This window comes from Schistocerca piceifrons, chromosome 1 (genome assembly GCF_021461385.2).
Source record: "Schistocerca piceifrons isolate TAMUIC-IGC-003096 chromosome 1, iqSchPice1.1, whole genome shotgun sequence".
Lineage (NCBI taxonomy): Eukaryota > Metazoa > Arthropoda > Insecta > Orthoptera > Acrididae > Schistocerca > Schistocerca piceifrons.
In genome coordinates this window covers 728,480,429-728,499,139 of record NC_060138.1, presented here as the reverse complement: position 1 = coordinate 728,499,139, position 18,711 = coordinate 728,480,429, and positions in this window count along the sequence as shown.

Below are 18,711 nucleotides of genomic sequence, written 5' to 3'. Positions count from 1 at the left end.
GTGAAGCGAAGGGCACAACTGCACACCTCATTAGGGCCTTTCTAAGCTCTCCCTTCTGTATATGTGTAGAAAACTGATATCTCATTTCATCTTTAATGACGGCAAAAACGTAAAACCAAAGTTTACACAGATAGAACATTTCAGTTCATCATAAGGTTAAGCCTGACGTAAACATTGCACTATGTATTCTTACGCGTTTGCTGGAACCTCACTGGATTTCCGTTTCAGGTGGGACTGCAACCAAGCTGTCTCGAGTACTGTCAAGTATGATAATGAGGGTACGTTTTGTTCTGTGCGTTATGCGCACATCGACTTAGCGATAATACGGGACAACAGCTTTACCGGCGCATTTAACTAGGACAGCACTGGCCGTCAGCTGGTACAGCTAGCCTGCAGTGACTTGGCCTGCTGCAGTTCACTCGTAAAAAGAGACGAGCAGAGGAGCAATACAGCTCTGAACGTCATTTAATTTTTAAGCAGAATGAAATAATACACTGCAAATCTCCCACAATTCTCTCCTTAGATGACAAGACGAAAACCGCAACACGCTATCGTTTTTCGCCAACGTACCATTGTAACTAAAACAAGAATTATGAAAACTCCTGACTTAACCACCGGGCAATTTTTCTGCATAAGCTGTGTGTAACGTAAGAGACTGTTGATGGATTTCACTGTATAGTTAAATATTGAAGCCACTGACGGTATTACTTACAGTCAGTAATCTCTTAGCTCCTCCCTTATCCGAATCCGAGAAATACATTTCAGTTCTGAAAGTGTCACCTGCTACGTTGATAACGAGTCTAAACAACAGAATCCACGAAGCCAACCAGACACAGCATTTTCTCCTTTTCTTTTATGACGAGCCGTTCTATATACCGCCAGCGTTCGGCAGTAAAGTGTTAATTAAGCTGCGTGCGTTAGTTCCAGTACGTCTGGCAGCTTAACGGTCTTGTTACTTCTCGGGTCAAATCCCACAGCTTGGCTTCAGATCAGCTCTATTGGGTTCGTATTGTAATGCTACAGTAGCAAATGTACAAATGCAGCATTTGTATGATGTGCTCGATGCTGTGACAATGATTGGTTTCCATGTTTCTACGATACTTATCAACCCCTGTGGTATAAAACGATGGACATAGTCCAAATAAAGCGAATTTGATTTTGCACCTATAACCCCAATAGGGTTAAGCCGATGACATTGTAATTCTGTCAGAGACAGCAAAGGACTTGGAAGAGCAGTTGAACGGAATGGACAGTGTCTTGAAAGGAGGATTTAAGATGAACATCAACAAAAGCAAAACGAGGATAATGGAATGTAGTCGAATTAAGTCGGGTGATGCTGCGGGAATTAGATTAGGAAATGAGACACTTAAAGTAGTAAAGGAGTTCTGCTATTCGGGGAGCAAAATAACCGATGATGGTCGAAGTAGAGAGGATATAAAATGTAGACTGGCAATGGCAAGGAAAGCGTTTCTGAAGAAGAGAAATTTGTTAACATCGAGTATAGATTTAAGTGTCAGGAAGTCGTTTCTGAAGTATTTGTATGGAGTGTAGCCATATATGGAAGTGAAACATGGACGATAACTAGTTTGGACAAGAAGAGAATAGAAGCTTTCGAAATGTGGTGCTACAGAAGAATGCTGAAGATTAGATGGGTATTTCACATAACTAATGAGGAGGTATTCAATAGAATTGGGGAGAAGAGGAGTTTGTGGCACAACTTGACCAGAAGAAGGGATCGGTTGGCAGGACATGTTCTGAGGCATCAAGGGATCACCAATTTAGTATTGGAGGGCAGCGTGGAGGGTAAAAATCGTAGAGGGAGACCAAGAGATGAATACACTAAGCAGATTCAGAAGGATGTAGGCTGCAGTAGGTACTGGGAGATGAAGAAGCTTGCACAGGATAGAGTAGCGTGGAGAGCTGCATCAAACCAGTCTCAGGACTGAAGACCACAACAACAACAACCCCAATAGGTTCGCATTCCATTACGCTACCGATTGCGCTACACGTTCAATTTGAGTTTATCAACTGCAATATATGCAACGCTGGGAAAACTTCAAAGGCGATTATCTCAGTAAATTTATGAAAAACATCAAGAGCAACCTGTCTCTCGGCACTTTTTAACGGTGTTCCACGCGCGTGTTTCACTACAGAACAGAAAGCAGCCTCAGCCATTTTCATACTGCGCATTAACAGCACGACAATCAGAGCACAACGATGCAGAGGCTGTGACTGTACACGATTTTTAAAATAGAAACTACGTAGCTAAAGCGCGATTAAGGAAAACGTTGATGGCTGTTAATGCTTTTGAATATCTTAAAGTTTCATCTAACGTAACGCAGTAATACGATATCTAATACACAAGTAGGACCTACTTCCAAGAGCATAACGACACCACTGATGTGTGCTACGGCCTCTGACGAATCATTCTGTTCGTGTTTGTTTGCATCAGATTTATTCTTATGACGAACGGATTATAGCATAAAATCTGCATAAAATCGTAAGCAGTGGTATGACGTGAGTTCTAGTCTTCCAGATTTCAACGACTTTTTGCGTCTTCTCGTAAAACTTCTTGGCGCGTCTTTCGTGAACAATCAGCTCAGTGACAGCCGCTCTATTTGCCACTTCATTAATAAGTGAAAATTCTTTGAAAGCAGAGCTCGGGATGTTTTTCACTGAAAAGTTCGCACATTTTTGAAATGTTAAACCGCACACCAAAGATGTTACAGGAATGGAAGCGTAGTGTGTAATTTATGTGAGCGTCACTGCCCACTTTTTTTAAACTAATTTGTGTCTGATTTTATTCTGAGAAGCTCAGTAACGTAAGTAAATACCGTAAATGTAAATTTGATTCAAAAAATACTTGAAGTGAGGTGAAGCGCAGCTGGACAAACAAATTCTTTAGCGCGCAGTCCCCGCTACGATAGTAGTTGTGAATCTCTGAGTATGGACTAAAAAAAAAAATTTATGGAAGACTGTTAATCTGTATCTTGTGGAAAGAGGACGTGTTGCTAGGCCGTCGCTCAGAATGTATTGTTACATTTAATGAAAATTGATATTTTAATGATAAAGTGTAAGAGTTAAGAGTTGCCAAACATTTATGTATACAAATTTTCTGGAAGTGAAGAACAGAAATTATCTTGCTTTTGGAAAGGGAGGTGAACATTGTCGTCGCCGTCTATCAATCGACAGAATTGTATGAAAAGCTCCGAAAACTTGGGCTCAAAGCTATCCGCAATACGGCCAAGTAACTAACAGAGTCGTATTTTAAACCTTAAAGAACAATAACTTCCTCCAAATTGTAATACGTTACCAACTGGTGCAGAAGCTGTTCATTCAAGGAGGCAGCAACCAAAACTCACGTAACAGTTACGACTTAAAGTAAAAATCTCAATCAAAAATCAATCTCTCCCTCTCTCCAAACACATATATAAATATTATTATTATTAAAAAAAGTCGTTTTATAAGTGTGATGTATGTTTGGGAAACGAGGAGATATGTTGATCAACTTTAGCTATGCTCGTTGTTTCAAGAGTATTTGCACAGTTTAAATGCCTCCCTCTCATGTCAATGGAAAACTGACTACTCTCTAAAACCTCGTTTAAACGTTGCTCCATTCTGAGCCAGCATGCAAACTAACATAGGCCTTATGACAAGCCGGCCGGAGTGGTCGAGCGGTTCTAGGCGCTTCAGTCTGGAACCGCGTGGCCGCTACGGTCGCAGGTTCGAATCCTGCCTCCGGAATGGATGTGTGTGATGTCCTTAGGTTGGTTAGGTTTAAGTAGTTCTAAGTTCTAGGGAAGTGATGACCTCAGAAGTTAAGTCCCATAGTGCTCAGAGCCATTTGAACCATTTTGAACTTATGACAGCCAAACTTCAACCCGATTGAACCCTTTCATGGCAAATTATTTGAAGGATGATATGTTTTGTTTGGAATTTTCTGTGGTTGGTCGATGTATAGCAACATCGTCTTGCTATCAGTCCTAACAGATACGTGCTCTTTCACTTTTCCATCACACACCGTTTCTCTGCAGCACTGAAGCAGCATGCGCTTCTTACGACTTCCAGAACATGGACCAGTTCTTTTAGGCTCCACCAAATAACTTTTGCTAGTGACAAATTCTTCACCCCTTTGTATGGCTAGTTTCTCCATTTCACTTGAATGCTTACCTTGTTCACTTTACCTCGCTTTCTTCTAGGTTCAGTCACATCCTCATCTGAATCACATATTTTTCATGGAAACCCAAAACTGCACTCACTGAGGCATATTCTATTACCTACTGAATATAAACAAACCCATGCAACAAGCAGCTCCAATTTGCATTGTTACAGAAGCTATCAACAAATCGAGCCCTCATTGTTGACCCAGTCTCCCGCCATTTCTAAACATCTAAATAAATTATGCACCTTTGAATTGAAAAAATGTAGCATTCTTGGAATATTATGTCTTTACGACTCAAGCAAACTTTCAATCTTAGTTATATCACTGAAGTTCCATCGGAATACTCCCCATACTTGATTCACTGGATCGAAGATACAGTTGAGTACAAAATGGCTATTTCAGTCTAATTTCCTTATTCTTGGAACTTATCGTCTTTCCACTCACTTGCCGAATTGAATAAAGACTTAATAACTTTGTGTCAATTTAAGTATTGCTATTTTGTGCAACTTGTCCATTTATTACTGTTTATACAGGATGCTCCATTGATAGTGACCGGCCAAATATCTCACGAAATAAGCATCAAACGAAAAAACTACAAAGAACGAAACTCGTCTAGCTTGAAGGGGGAAACCAGATGACGCTATGGTTGGCCCGCTAGATGGCGCTGCCATAGGTCAAACAGATTTCAACTGAATTTTCTTAAATAGGAACCCTCATTTTTATTACATATTCGTGTAGTACGTAAAGAAATATGAATGTTTTATTGGACCACTTTTTTCGCTTTGTGATAGATGTCGCTGTAATAGTCACAAATATATACGTACGTGGTACTACGTAACATTCCGCCAGTGTGGACGGTATTTGCTTCGTGATACATTATCCGTATTAAAAGGGACCGTTTACCAACTGCGGACCTACCTATAAACTCGTCCAAGTTCTGGTCAGCCTTCCGTCGCCTTACCAGAACTAAACCCTCCCCCTACTATCCTCTTCTCCATGATGATCACCCCTTCCCTGACACCCTCAGTAAGGCCAATCACTTTGCCTCCTACCTCTCCGATGTGTTTTCCATCCCCGATGATCCCCAGTTCGATTACTCCCTCTTCCCGGATGTCCGCGACCGAACTGACACCTCTGTCCCTCCCCTCGCTCCTGGTTCCCAGTCCTTGGACAACATTGCACACACGGAACTCAATGCCCCTATCACTACACAGGATCTCATTGCTACACTCCGCACAAAACACAACACCACTCCTGGTCACGATCGCGTCACCTACCGCCACCTTCGTGAAGCTCCTGTCTCTTTCCTCTCCATCCTGGCAAGGCTCTACAATGTAGTCCTGTCCATCGGCTACTACCCCGACCTATGGGAAACCTCCTGTATCCTGATGTTCCTTAAACCTGGTAAACCGCCGTCCGCCGTCTCCTCCTACCATCCCATCAGCCTTACCTCAGTCTTCAGCAAGGTCCTGGAATCCATTCTCATCCGACGCATCCACCAGCATCTCTGCCAGCACTGCCTCCTTCCCGTTACCCAGTGTGGCTTTCGGCCGTCCTTCTCTTCTGATGACCTCCTTCACCTCACTCATCTCCTTTCTGAGCAGCTTAATTCCCGTCGCTCTGCAGTCTACCTCTCCCTGGACCTCGAACGTGCCTATGACCGCGTATGGCATTCCGGTCTCCTCTTCAAGCTCCAAACCTTCGCCCTTCCCATTAACTACGTCTGTCTGATCGGCTCCTTTCTCTCCCACCGTCCTTCCTACGTCACCATCCATAACACGGATTCCTACACCTTTTTTCCCTCCGCCGGTGTGCCCCAAGGCTCCATCCTCTCCCCCCTTTTGTACCTTTTGTATACGGCGGTCATGCCGCCGCCGTCACCCCCCATCCACCTTCTCCAGTTTGCCGATGACACTGCCTTCCTTGCCCTCGCCCCCACCCTGCAGCGTTCCCAACACCTTCTACAATCCCATCTTGACCGGTTCACCGCTTGGTGCAACCAGTGGTTGCTCAAGGTCAATCCCTCCAAAACCCAGGCGATCATTGTAGGCAAAACCACCCCTTCCTTCCGCCTCCTTGATTTCTATTTCACCATCTATGGCCGTCCTGTCGCCCCCACCCTCGCCCTTAAGTACCTTGGCGTCACCCTCGACTGTCGCCTCTCCTGGACCCTCCATCTCCGGACAATCCAAGCCAAGGCACGCTCCCGACTCCGTCTCCTCAAGCTCCTTTCCGGCCGTACATGGGGTCTGGAGCCCTCCACCATACTCCACACCTATAAATCCCTCATCCGCCCTATCCTTTGTTACACCCATCTGGCCTGGATCTCCGCCCTCCCCTACCTTTTATAAATCCCTTCAAATCCTTGAATGCCATGCTCTCTGCCTTGCCTATCGCATCCGTCTCCCTTCCCCCACGCAGATCCTGTACGACCTCATTCCGTTCCCCCACCTCCTCCTTTTCCTTGAAAGGATACGGATCCTGTACAGCCCCCGTAAACTCGATCCTCCTCACCCGCTTGTCTCGCGCATCCTCTTCCACCCCCTCCCCCTGCCGTGCCTGTATTCCCTCGTCCCACCCGGTCTCCATCTCTCCACCCTCCTTACCCTCTCCCAAGGTGGCTTCTGCCAGCTCCCCCTCCGTGATGATGTCCTCCTCCCCTCCATCTACCCCTCCTATCAACTTTGATCCTCCCCCCACTTCCTGCGTCTTTTCCTTTAGGCACCCTACCTCCCTTCTCTCTCCTTTTCCCCCCATCCCCCTTCCTCCACCCTCTTTCCCAGGCTTCCCCTCCCCCTTCCTCTCTTACCCCTATCTCCCCTGCCCATGGCATCTCTGCTCTCCCCGCTCACTCTCCCACCCCTGCTCCTCCTCTCTTGGCAGGTCCCCGGACTTGCACATGCTTAGTGAACATTCGCGCGCCGGAGATCAACGCCTCGTGTTTCTGTGTGTGCCGTCGTTTGTGCTCGAGTGGTTCAGTGTTATTCGTTTTGTGCACCTACGTTCGCGTGTGACAATTTTCGTCTCTGTGTGTGTCAAAGTGTCTGAACAAATTTTATCTTGGACTGTACGACCGTGAACGACTCCGTGTATTTTAAAAGTGTATGTCTCCGTTTTATGTCCACCGTATTTTTTCTCTGATTGGCTTCGTATGTATCTTTTGTGTTCTCTTTGGCCAAAGAGCGGCGTATTATGCCGCTGATGGCCTGCCTGTCACAGGCTTAAAAATAACAATAAAGAAAAAAAACAGCTGCGGAAAAGGTCGATATCGTGTTGATGTATGGCTATTGTGATCAAAATCCCCAACGGACGTGTGTTATGTATGCTGCTCGGTATCCTGGACGACATCATCCAAGTGTGCGGGCCGTTCGCCGGATAGTTACGTTATTTAAGAAAACAGGATGTGTTCAGCCACATGGGAAACGTCAACCACGACCTGCAACAAATGATGATGCCCAAGTAGGTGTTTTAGCTGCTGTCGCGGCTAATCCGCCCATCAGTAGCAGACAAATTGCGCGAGAATCGGGAATCTCAAAAACGTCGGTGTTGAGAATGCTACATCAACATCGATTGCACCCGTACCATATTTCTATGCACCAGGAATTGCATGGCGACGACTTTGAACGTCGTGTACAGTTCTGCCAATGGGCACAAGAGAAATTACGGGACGATGACAGACTTTTTGCACGCGTTCTATTTAGCGACGAAGCGACATTCACCTTCAGCGGTAACGGAAATCGGCATAATATGCACTACTGGGCAACGGAAATTCCACGATGGCTGCGACAAGTGGAACATCAGCGAGCTTGGCGGGTTAATGTATGGTGCGTCATTGTGGGAGGAAGGAGAATTGGCCCCATTTTATCGATGGCAATCTAAATGGTGCAATGTATGCTGATTTCCTACGTAATGTTCTACCGATGTTAGTACAAGATGTTTCACTGCTTGACAGAATGGCGATGTACTTCCAACATGATGGATGTCCGGCACATAGCTGGCGTGCTGTTGAAGCGATATTGAATAGCATATTCCATGACAGGTGGATTGATCGTCGAAGCACCATACCAAGGCTCGCACGTTCACCGGATCTGACGTCCCCGGATTTCTTTCTGTGGGGAAAGTTGAAGGATATTTGCTATCGTGATCCACCGACAACGCCTGACAACATGCGTCAGCGCATTGTCAATGCATGTGCGAACATTACGGAAGGTGAACTACTCGCTGTTGAGAGGAATGTCGTTATAGGTATTTCCAAATGCATTGAGGTTGACGGGCATCATTTTGAGCATGTATTGCATTAATGTGGTATTTACAGGTAATCACGCTGTAACAGCATGCGTTCTCAGAAATGATAAGTTCACAAAGGTACATGTATCACATTGGAACAACCGAAATAAAATGTTCAAACGGACCTACGTTCTGTATTTTAATTTAAAAATCTACCTGTTACTAACTGTTCGTCTAAAATTGTGAGCCATATGTTTGTGACTATTACAGCGCCATACATCAAAAAGCGAAAAAGGTGGTCCAACTAAAATATTCATATTTCTTTACGTACAACACGAATATGTAATAAAAAATGAGGGTTCCTATTTAAGAAAACGCAGTTGATATCCGTTTGACCTATGGCAGCGCCTTCTAGCGGGCCAACTATGGCGCCATCTGGTTTCCCCCTTCTAGCTAGACAAGCTTCGTTCTTTGTAGTTTTTTCGTTTGACGCTTGTTTCGTGAGATATTTGGCCCGGACACGATGAATGGACTACCCTGTATTAGTTAGTGTAACTGAGGCAAAATAGAAGTTAAATGCTAATATTTTTCTCAGCGTCTTATTAATCTCAGATTCACAATCCGTACCAATTCAGTTTGCTCAACAAATTTATGAGTGGTATTTTTGGCGTTAAAGTAACCGTTAGAGGATATGTCTTCCCACACACTGCAGTGATTATGTTCTTAATTTTTTTTTAATATATTCTCTATTTATTGCTCTATACTTAATAAAACAACAGCGAACTTTAAAAATTATTGCTTAACGTACCTTCCTCTGTTAGATGATGAGGCTAACTGTACAATTTGTACAAGTATGCTAAACTAATGAAACAAATTGTACATGTGGAATTTGCCTACACGTATATGCAACGTCAAGTCTTAAATCTAAAAGCAAGAAATAGGAGAGAGAGACAGCAAAGAAATTGTACCTATTTTGTATTATACACTGCGTGACAATTCCTAAGGAGCACAGATATTATTGGACATGAATAATCACAGGCAATGATGGACGACATGAAACACAGTACATATGCAATAGAGGGGTAGCGGTATATTTATAACGAAAAATTGTATAGTTTTTCCACGTGGAAAAGCTTTTATTCTCACACTTGTGGCATTGTTTATTAGGAACAAGGGACCGATGACCTCGTAGTTTGGTCCCTTCCCCCCCCCCCTCTTTTAAACCAACCAACCAACCAATATGAAGAAGCAAGATAACAGAGATAAATAACGTTCGACACAGGTCAGATTTCCAACGTGAGGATTGACAGCGGATTTTCAGTGAGGAATATGCCCCCTTCTGACCCTAATGCACAGTTTGCACCTGTTATTCATACTGTCTGCCAAACTGATGAGAAGTCCTTGGGGGATATTGTCCCACTCCTCTCTCAAGGCGGGTAGTTCATTGAGAAACACGTCTGCCGAGAGCATCTCATCAATGCTCTATACGGCTTAGGTTCGGGGAGTACGCAGGCTGCTCCATACATCTGATGTCTTCACGTACCAGTGTGTCTCAGACACCTGAAAAATCCTGTGCAGGCGGGCAATGTCGTCCGTAAACAGAAAATCGGGACTACCACTCCCCTAAACACACGGACATGATCAAGAATACTCACGCAAAAATATGCAGCTGTTTTCGGCCATTGTGCGTAATGCCTGCCCACACCAAATCGCTTAAGACATACCAACGACATTTATGTAAATTCTGTTGTGTGTAAAGTGTTCTCCTCTCTCTGCACGCTACTTTGTGGCCAAGATCACTCGTCACTGGTAAGCGGGATTCGCTGGAGAACATTATTGTGAACCACTGTTGCTTACCCCAAGCAACAGGCTCCCTACACCAAACACCAACGAACTCTCTCTCGACGATGGCCTGTTTGAAATCGGATGCCTTTAACAGGCTTAAGAGTGTACAAACCAGCATAGTTTTGTTCGCCGCAAAATGGTTCCGGCAGAGACACTGTACCGGTAGCGATAGCAAGCTCTGTAGCAATCTGCATAGTAGTGATATGTCTGTACGTTTTCGCCACCTGGGTTTACGGATCCTATAACGGTGCGGTGGTGTATCTACGAGCACCGGCATGCTTTTGTGTAGCATTTTCACTTTCAGCTGCCTTTATTGACCACGAGATAGCACGTTTAGACAAACTCATTACTGTGGCCATGGTAATGCCACTTAACCAGCTTCGAGCTGTTCAACTGCTCATCTACGATCGTAAGCATTCAAACGATATCTTGTAGACATGTTACCGTACCATACAGAATGTCGCACTAATCGGATCACAACAACTTTCGTCAGACACCGTACTACATGAACCGTCGAATGCATACTGAACGCATTCGTGCACAGGCTTTTCTGCAGTTAACACGTCCCCCCACCTACATTTCCTTTCACTATCAATGGTCGGCTTTTCTGCAGCAATTATCGATTGTTCTGTAACGGTCGGTAGCTGTTCCCTAGGAAGTAGCAGTTGTTTCTTAACGTTTGTCAAGCAGTGTTTGTTGCTTGCCTGTCACGGACATGAAGAAGGTTTTCTATTCGTCAAGTCTAACACACTGGTTTCATTGACACCGCGTCAGGTATCAGACTCGTAGTAGTCGTCATCATGCTTACTCCTGCTAGTTTTACGACCATTCTTTATGTTGCGCTGTGCATTTCACTGCTTCTCTAATCGACGAAAACTATATGTGCTTATATAGGCTCTAATTACACTTTTACGTGTTTTTAGATGGGCAGGAAGCAGTATATCTGCGGCCAGCAGGACGATGGAAGGCTGTGTGAGGTGGTGGAGATGCCCCGTGGCAAGTGACGTACAGTCTGGGTTGCCGGAGTCCTCAAGGTTATCTCTGCTGCGCAGAAACGCAGTTGGTGCCGTATTGCAACGTTGTGGACTCATCAGTGAGGCCTTCAAAGGTAGGAATGAGGAAATCGACGGGTTGACCGTAATTCTGTATCGGAGTTGCTATATATGCAGCGGCCAGCTGCTGTGGCCGAGCGGTTCTAGTCGCTTCAGTCCGGAACTGCGCTGCTGCTACGGTCGCAGGTTCGAATCCTGCCTCGGGCATGGATGTGTGTGATGTCCTTAGGTTAGTTACGTTTTAGTAGTTCTAAGTTCTAAGGGACTGATGACCTCAGCTGTTGAGTCTCATAGTGCTTAGAGCGATTTGAACCATAAATATGCACCCGTCCTGCCACCATTATCTGGACCTGCCACAGATGTTCGTGATATGCAGAAAACAGCATCCCTCCGACAGCAAAGCGACATTCGTGCTCGACTAGTTTTCCCAGAACTAGTGGCTTTTACTTTTCAAACAACGGAGCTCCATTTAAAGATTCTTCATTCACGGTCCGCTAGTATCTCTTTGATTAGCGAGTATCCAGCTACAGTCTTGAGTGTATTGTTAATAATTCCAGTAAACGGTTTGTAAACTTTATCAAGAAGACTTTTTCCTCGTTAGAAACGGTTTTGTCGCTTTTCTTGTACAGAAATATTGCTTTTATGTTCATTCCGTTTTGGTAGATTTTCTTATGCTTCCAGTAAATAGTGAAAGGATGTAGCACTAGAATTACCACATGTGACGATAAGCAGCCACTGACGATTTCTTTTACTTCGTCGTCACAAAAAGTCAAGCATCGTCATCATGTACATCTGCCCTCTCTATCAGTTGCATCAGTCCTCTCCATCAGTTCGACAGTTACATTCGGAGACCATCTGCTGCGTGCTATGTCCTGAACTGAGCTTTTACTTGCAAACGACGAAGTACGGCTGAGGTTGGGATACAAAACTTCTTGAAGCTGCTGATTTGATGCAAGTTGGCGCAGAAAACAGCAAGGGGAAGAATAAACTTATTACACAAAAATGGTTCAAATGGACCTGAGCACTATGGGACTTAACTGTTGAGGTCATCAGTCCCCTAGAACTTAGAACTACTTAAACCTAACTAAGGACATCACACGCATCCATGCCCGAGGCAGGATTCGTACCTGCGACCGTAGCAGTCCCCTTTATTGAACAATAATTGTGTTGTGACTTGATGTTACAGTCACTGCAGCGTTATGCTATGACATAGTAGCAAAGAAAATATTGCTTTCTTATGTTACTTCAGGAAGGGTTTACCACAGTTTACATTCATTAAGGCACTACAGCTTTCATTTTTTGAAATTTCATTTGTTTGATAAATGTGTGCGTGAAAAGAATTATAATGACTGCCCCCTGTATTGCACGCTGACTTCCTAGCCTTGATTTACTGTACTACCTACGACTAGAAGAAGCACGGCTATCAGCGAGCGGCTAAGGCAAAATAGCAGCAACAGCAGCACCATTCGCTCAGTAGCAGATATACCACAAAAGAGATGCTTGTAAAGCGTTAAAATAACGTGCGTAAGTGTACACATCGTCAGCTGGGCGTTCAGCAGTCAGCTAGAGCAGACCTGGACGAAGTGAAAATGAGTGCCACGCAGCAGGAATGTTCGCGTGAGCAGTCCGTTGTGGTGCCAGTCCTGTTGGCGAGGTGCCCTCCCGCCAAGGACGTCTGCAAGCGAAGCAACCCGTATGTGGGGAGAAGTGTTTGTCTTGTACACCTAGGTCACCGATGATTAGAGAGCTGTACGGTACGCCCGTATGCGGCTGTGGTAGCGAAGAGGAGAGGAGAGAAAAAAGAACAAAAAGTCTACGCAACTGGTAGGTAATGCGTGTTATCTCGGTGCACGACGAAGCTATGGGTAAAAAAAATTGTTGTACGTAATCCAAGTCAAAAGACCGAAGATACGTTATATTTATAAAAGCGTTGGCCCCTTAAAGGACCAACTGGGTTGAAGTGCCCGTGTGGTCGTTATGACCTAAGACTTTTTTTTAAATTTTTGCATTTTTCTTAGATCGAATTACACAAATCCCAGGACAACGCATTTCACATGTGTAACCTCTTATACCACATTCTTATCCACAAGTACTAGTTCTCTCCATCTCCAACGATATCGATATTGATATCGATATCGACGTGAGTATAAGCTCTTCCATGGTTTGTAACCAATTTACCGGCGTTCTTTTGTATGTACTGCAGTGGGAACAGTTAACTGTAGGTATTAATAAAATCATGCTGCCGTCCGATATCTGATCCACTTTTTCACAGAACAGAAAATTCAACAGCTAACACTGGAAGAAAAAAAGAAGATTAGAGGGCCTCTCGAATGGAATGTGCAGCATGGTTACCCCAGAAATGTGTTAAACGTAAACAAAGCTAACAGTTGATCAAGAGCAGCAGAAAAAGAGGACAGAAACTTACGTAATACCAAACTTGTAAATGACACTGTAGTATATACTACTGAAACATTTCCGTCTAGGAAGCAGACTCACGGAAAATAGGAAGACATCCTAAATCAAATCGAGAGACGTATAAGAAGAGAGTTTCCTCAGGCAAAAGAGGTCTACTGTTGTACGTTATTAACAAGGATTAAGGAACACGCTCCCGAAAGTGTACAATTCGCGCACAGTGCACGTGGACTAAAGGAAATCTATAGAAATTTTAAACATTTTTCTCGACTGAGATCCAGGAAACGTACGTTGTTTAATTACAGGATGTATGTATAGCTACCTCGGTTGCAAAAAATTGTCAAATAATTTGACAATAATTTTGTGCAACCGAGGTAGCTATACAAACATCCTGTAATGAAATCTATAGAAGAAAAATCAGGAAGTAGTTAGCATGTGTTGAAAATGAACACATAAGGTACAAAATGAAGAGACAAGGAAAAGATGTTTATAAAAAACCCTTGGCACAAGAAGGAGCACGCTAGAAATGTAAACATTTCCACAAAACAGTTAGGAGACTAACGACTTTAAAGAAAACACTCTTGCAAGTATCCTACTGTTGATGGCTATATAATTATTAATTCGTCCCTCATTGGAAATACTAATACTCAAGATTTACAGTCAATAAAGAAATAAAATATATTGTTTTTGTTTTATTGGTTTCTTTCTGTTGCCTGAGGTACTTAGAGATTCTGAACAACGCACAATAACTTCCTGAGACATTTCTGGATCTATTAATGGTATACAGTGAAGCATGGGATTGCCAGGAGACAGCGGTCTTAACGCAATTTATTGGATTAAAAAATATTAATGCAAAAAGACCTTTAGTGCGTGGACCGCAATTAATATTATACAATTAAAGCATGATGACTGTATTTGGTCGCTTTCAAAAACCATCTTCAGATCGTTCAGACCGTAAAAACGAGTTGAATAACATTCTACTTTGCAACAGTTATGCAACGACAGTATGTAGTTAAAAATATCATCGAGAGCGAGCCATAGCGCAAACCATAATCTCGCAATATGCAGTTAACAAAGAAGAAAAATGGCCAGTTGCATAAGTAAAATTTGCAACACATATGCAATTTATGCATATATAACTATTAGGTTATCAACATCAAGTTCCGTTGTTTGCTCACCCCACATTTTCCACATTTTTCATATTTTCAATACTTTTTACATATTTTCCGTATTTTACATATTTTCAATATTTTTATATATTTTCCATATTTTTCTTCCATATTCTATGTGTAAATGTACAAGAATATTTGTACTCCTTTTGCATACGCTACCAAACTTCTTTAGCATTCAACAGTGATACAATTCGTCCATCCAGCCAGATAAAATCTACAAAGGTGTCTGGAATATCACTTGTTTCTCTTCTTCTTCCATGTGTCAAGCAATGAGGAAAGTTCCGTCAACACATAATGCTAATTACTGAAGCCAATAAGCCAATCACACTAGAAAACTCATGGATTGCGGTGGAGGTGGAATGTTCACCTTACATATCTTAAACACAGCTTTATGCTTACTGGTTGTTACAAAATATCGCTCCCCGACCACCTAACATCCGCTTGTACTTCCTAGTATGTTAATAATACAGATTACGGTTCAACGACGGCTGCCAAAGCTTAACATACACTCTAAAGATACAAGATGGAAATAACGTGCGGTATACAGATCACCTGAGCTACCAGAGCTTCTGGTGTATGTTTGTGGCAGATGGAAATAACTATGTTATCGTATGGTAAACACACATAGCCCAATGCGCTTATTTTACGTGTGTACATGTGTTGGGTTTCTCACGGATGCCGCTAGACCCTTCTTCCCGGACCTAACACCAGTGAATCCACCCAAAAAATGTCCCCAGCATAATTCTGGAGTCGATAGAGAAATTGCCCGCGAAAAGTAAAACTTCTGGGTTCGGGTCCCAGTTTGGTAAACAGTTTTAACCTTCCAGGAAGTTACAAATCAGCCTGTGCTCTGTAGAAATTTATTCTGGGAGATGCTTGCTATTCAGCAATTTATTAAAATGGGAGAACTTTGGTATTTGAATACAAGTGCTGCTTGAAGAAAACGTAAATGCATCAATCTACATTAGTTATGGTACTCATATATTATGTGGGAAGTTCAGTACAGAGGATTTTCACAACAGGGTCAATGAGAATCGTCACAAAATGAGCGAAAACGTTGTCCTTTTAGGTACTGTAAGAGTATGCTGGGAGATATCAATTTTCGGCATCGTTCCCCTGTATTTGTTCGATGGTATGGATGGTGCTACGGCGACAGTCATTGGCGAATGTGACTTTCTCTTGTTCAGCATTTTCTTGTAACCACAAATGGGAATATAACGTCTTCTTAACATTCAAAAGGCTTTTTTTCTTACTGGATGGTGCGAAACCATCACTAGGCGTGGTTCGTAGCACGTTTTCAGAAACCATTAAGTTTTGGTCACTCCTTCGGCTCCCAAGATTCGCTGATCTGACAGTTGTAACTTTTCTTCTGCGGATACATCAAATCACATGTCGATGCTCGCAAACCCCGTACCTTAACCGAAGTGCTATGACATTTCTCCGCTTTATCCTTTCTACCAGGTGTGCTAGTCCCGCAAGGATGCAGGAGAACTTCTGCGAAGTTTGAAAGGTAGAAGGAGAGGTACTGTCGGAAGTAAAGCACAATCCTAATTTACCGGTAAGTTTAAACAAGCATCGAGTGTGGATTAAATTTTCAAATCTTTTCCAAAAATCCTATGAATGATTCATGACTTAACTCAAGTGCATGTCTTCCCATAGATAGCCTAGGAAAAGAAACTGCTCTCCATGTTTCCCAGAGTCCTTTAAGTCTGGTTCGGACAAGGTGGCTTCGTCTTTACAATACTTCCTGTTGTTAGACAGTGAAATCAATTGACAATAATACTGACTAGGAATGGTGTCTTGGAAATGAAAACTGAACGCGAAGAAGCTGCTGAGATGATGTAGCGGATGCTTCATTTCGCACATTTGCCTCGTATGCGAACACGTGGTGGTCAGGCGATCGATGCTCCACTTCCATTGAAATACACTGTCCAGTCATGGTAATGTGACCTAGTGTCAAAAGCCTGAGTAATAACCCTTTTGCAGCGCAGGCCACTGCAAGATGTGCAGGAAGAGAGTTAATGAGGTTCTCGAAGGTGACAACAGGATGTGGAGCCATACTGACACCAGTGCCCCGGTCAGCTGAGCTACGTTTCTCAACTGAGGATCCATGGCGCATACAGTCCGATCGAGCTGATCCGACACATTCTCGATTGGGTTTAAGTCTGAGCAGTTTGGTGGCCAGAGGAGTATGGTTAACTGTAACTGGTGATCTTCGCCCCACGCATATATGAGCTACGTGACACTTTGCACTGTCCTGCTGGTAGCTGCCATACTGTCGAGGAAAAACCTATTGCATGTAGTTGTGGTCATGGTCTCCTAGAATCGATGCATATTTGTGTTGATCCATTGTGCTATCTGGAATGATGAGACGACTGAGGGAATGCCATGAAAATAATCCCCCAGACCATAACGCTTCCTCCTCTGGCGTTTGCTTTCAGTCCGATGCATGGTCCCCAAGAAGAGATACACATTTGTGTTGATCCGTTGTGGCTTCCGGAATGATGAGATCTCCAAGGGAATGTCACGAAAAAAATCCCCTAGACCATACCGCTTCGTCCTCTGGCATTTGCTTTTAGTTCGATGGAGCGCAAAACGTGAGTCATGTGAAATGGACACCTGTCGCAACTTAGGGTCACCCAGTTGTGGTATTGCACTGCAAATTCCGGCCTTCGTCGCTGGTGAACAACAGTCGGTATGAGTGCCTGAACCAGGCGCCTGCTGCGGAGGTCCATATGCAGCAACGTTCACTGAACGCTCATTGAGGAAAACCACTTGGCTCATCTGGGGGTCAGCTGTTCAACAGTTGCACATCTATTCACCTGCACAGGTCTCCACAGACATCGTGCATCCTTGTTATCTGTGATGCATGGTGCACCAAAGTTGTCTTGGCTCCTGCTTTGGATAGCGCAATTTTGTCATGCAGTTTAATTGTAAGGTGGCACAATAAATGGTCAGATTCACACCTTACATGAGACCTTTACAAATCACAATGAGAAGGTGAAGATGACACCTAACGTAAATCGACAGTTATGAAAACATTTGCCTGTCAATATACAATGCAAGAAGGGATGGCAATCAATCGATGGTCATTAACACACCATTCCTATACAATGCTGTCTTTGAGCGGAAGGTAGAACAGGAAATGCAAGTCGAGTCACTTTTAGTTTTGAAAAGCCACCTCCACAATGGTTTAGCGAAACCGTGCTGTGGGAGTTACGCTGGCCACCACTTAAAGGGGTGGCAGGAAAGAGGGCAGCGACCCCGGGCAGGTGATTAAAGCTGGAGGGCCGCCTGTAGCGAGGGTATCAGTACAAGAGCAGAGAAGAAGCTTTAGAAAACTGTGTTTCGAAATTCCAACGGGATACGAACAAAAGCAAGTCATGTATTTTCGTCCAGCGAAACAGAAAGGTCAATGTACTTTAGGCGTCTAGAACGGGCACAAACGTCCGATTGGTGGAAACTCACTAGGAAGGAGAAAACTACTGAAGTTTCGACGCAGTTTGACAGAAGGGACGTTCCGATTGGTAGAGGGTGTTTCTACAAAATAAGAGGAGCACTCCTATTGGTCGATAAAAGCCGTGATGTGAAAAAGGAACTCAACTGGAGTGGAGGCAGTTCTACCACGAGTAGGACAAGAGAGAAATTTTGAGGCCTCTTCCCTGAAATGGCGTCAAGTGCAGAATGGAGCGCTTAACGCTCCGTACGATGCAGAGAAGAAATTGGTGTGGACACTTCAAAGTGGCTCCACTCCAGCAAAAATTAGTTGTAGCAACGTTTAGCTCCAACTGTGGAGAAATGAACCAACCAAATTAGTTAATTGTTCTTGCGAGAACTGCGA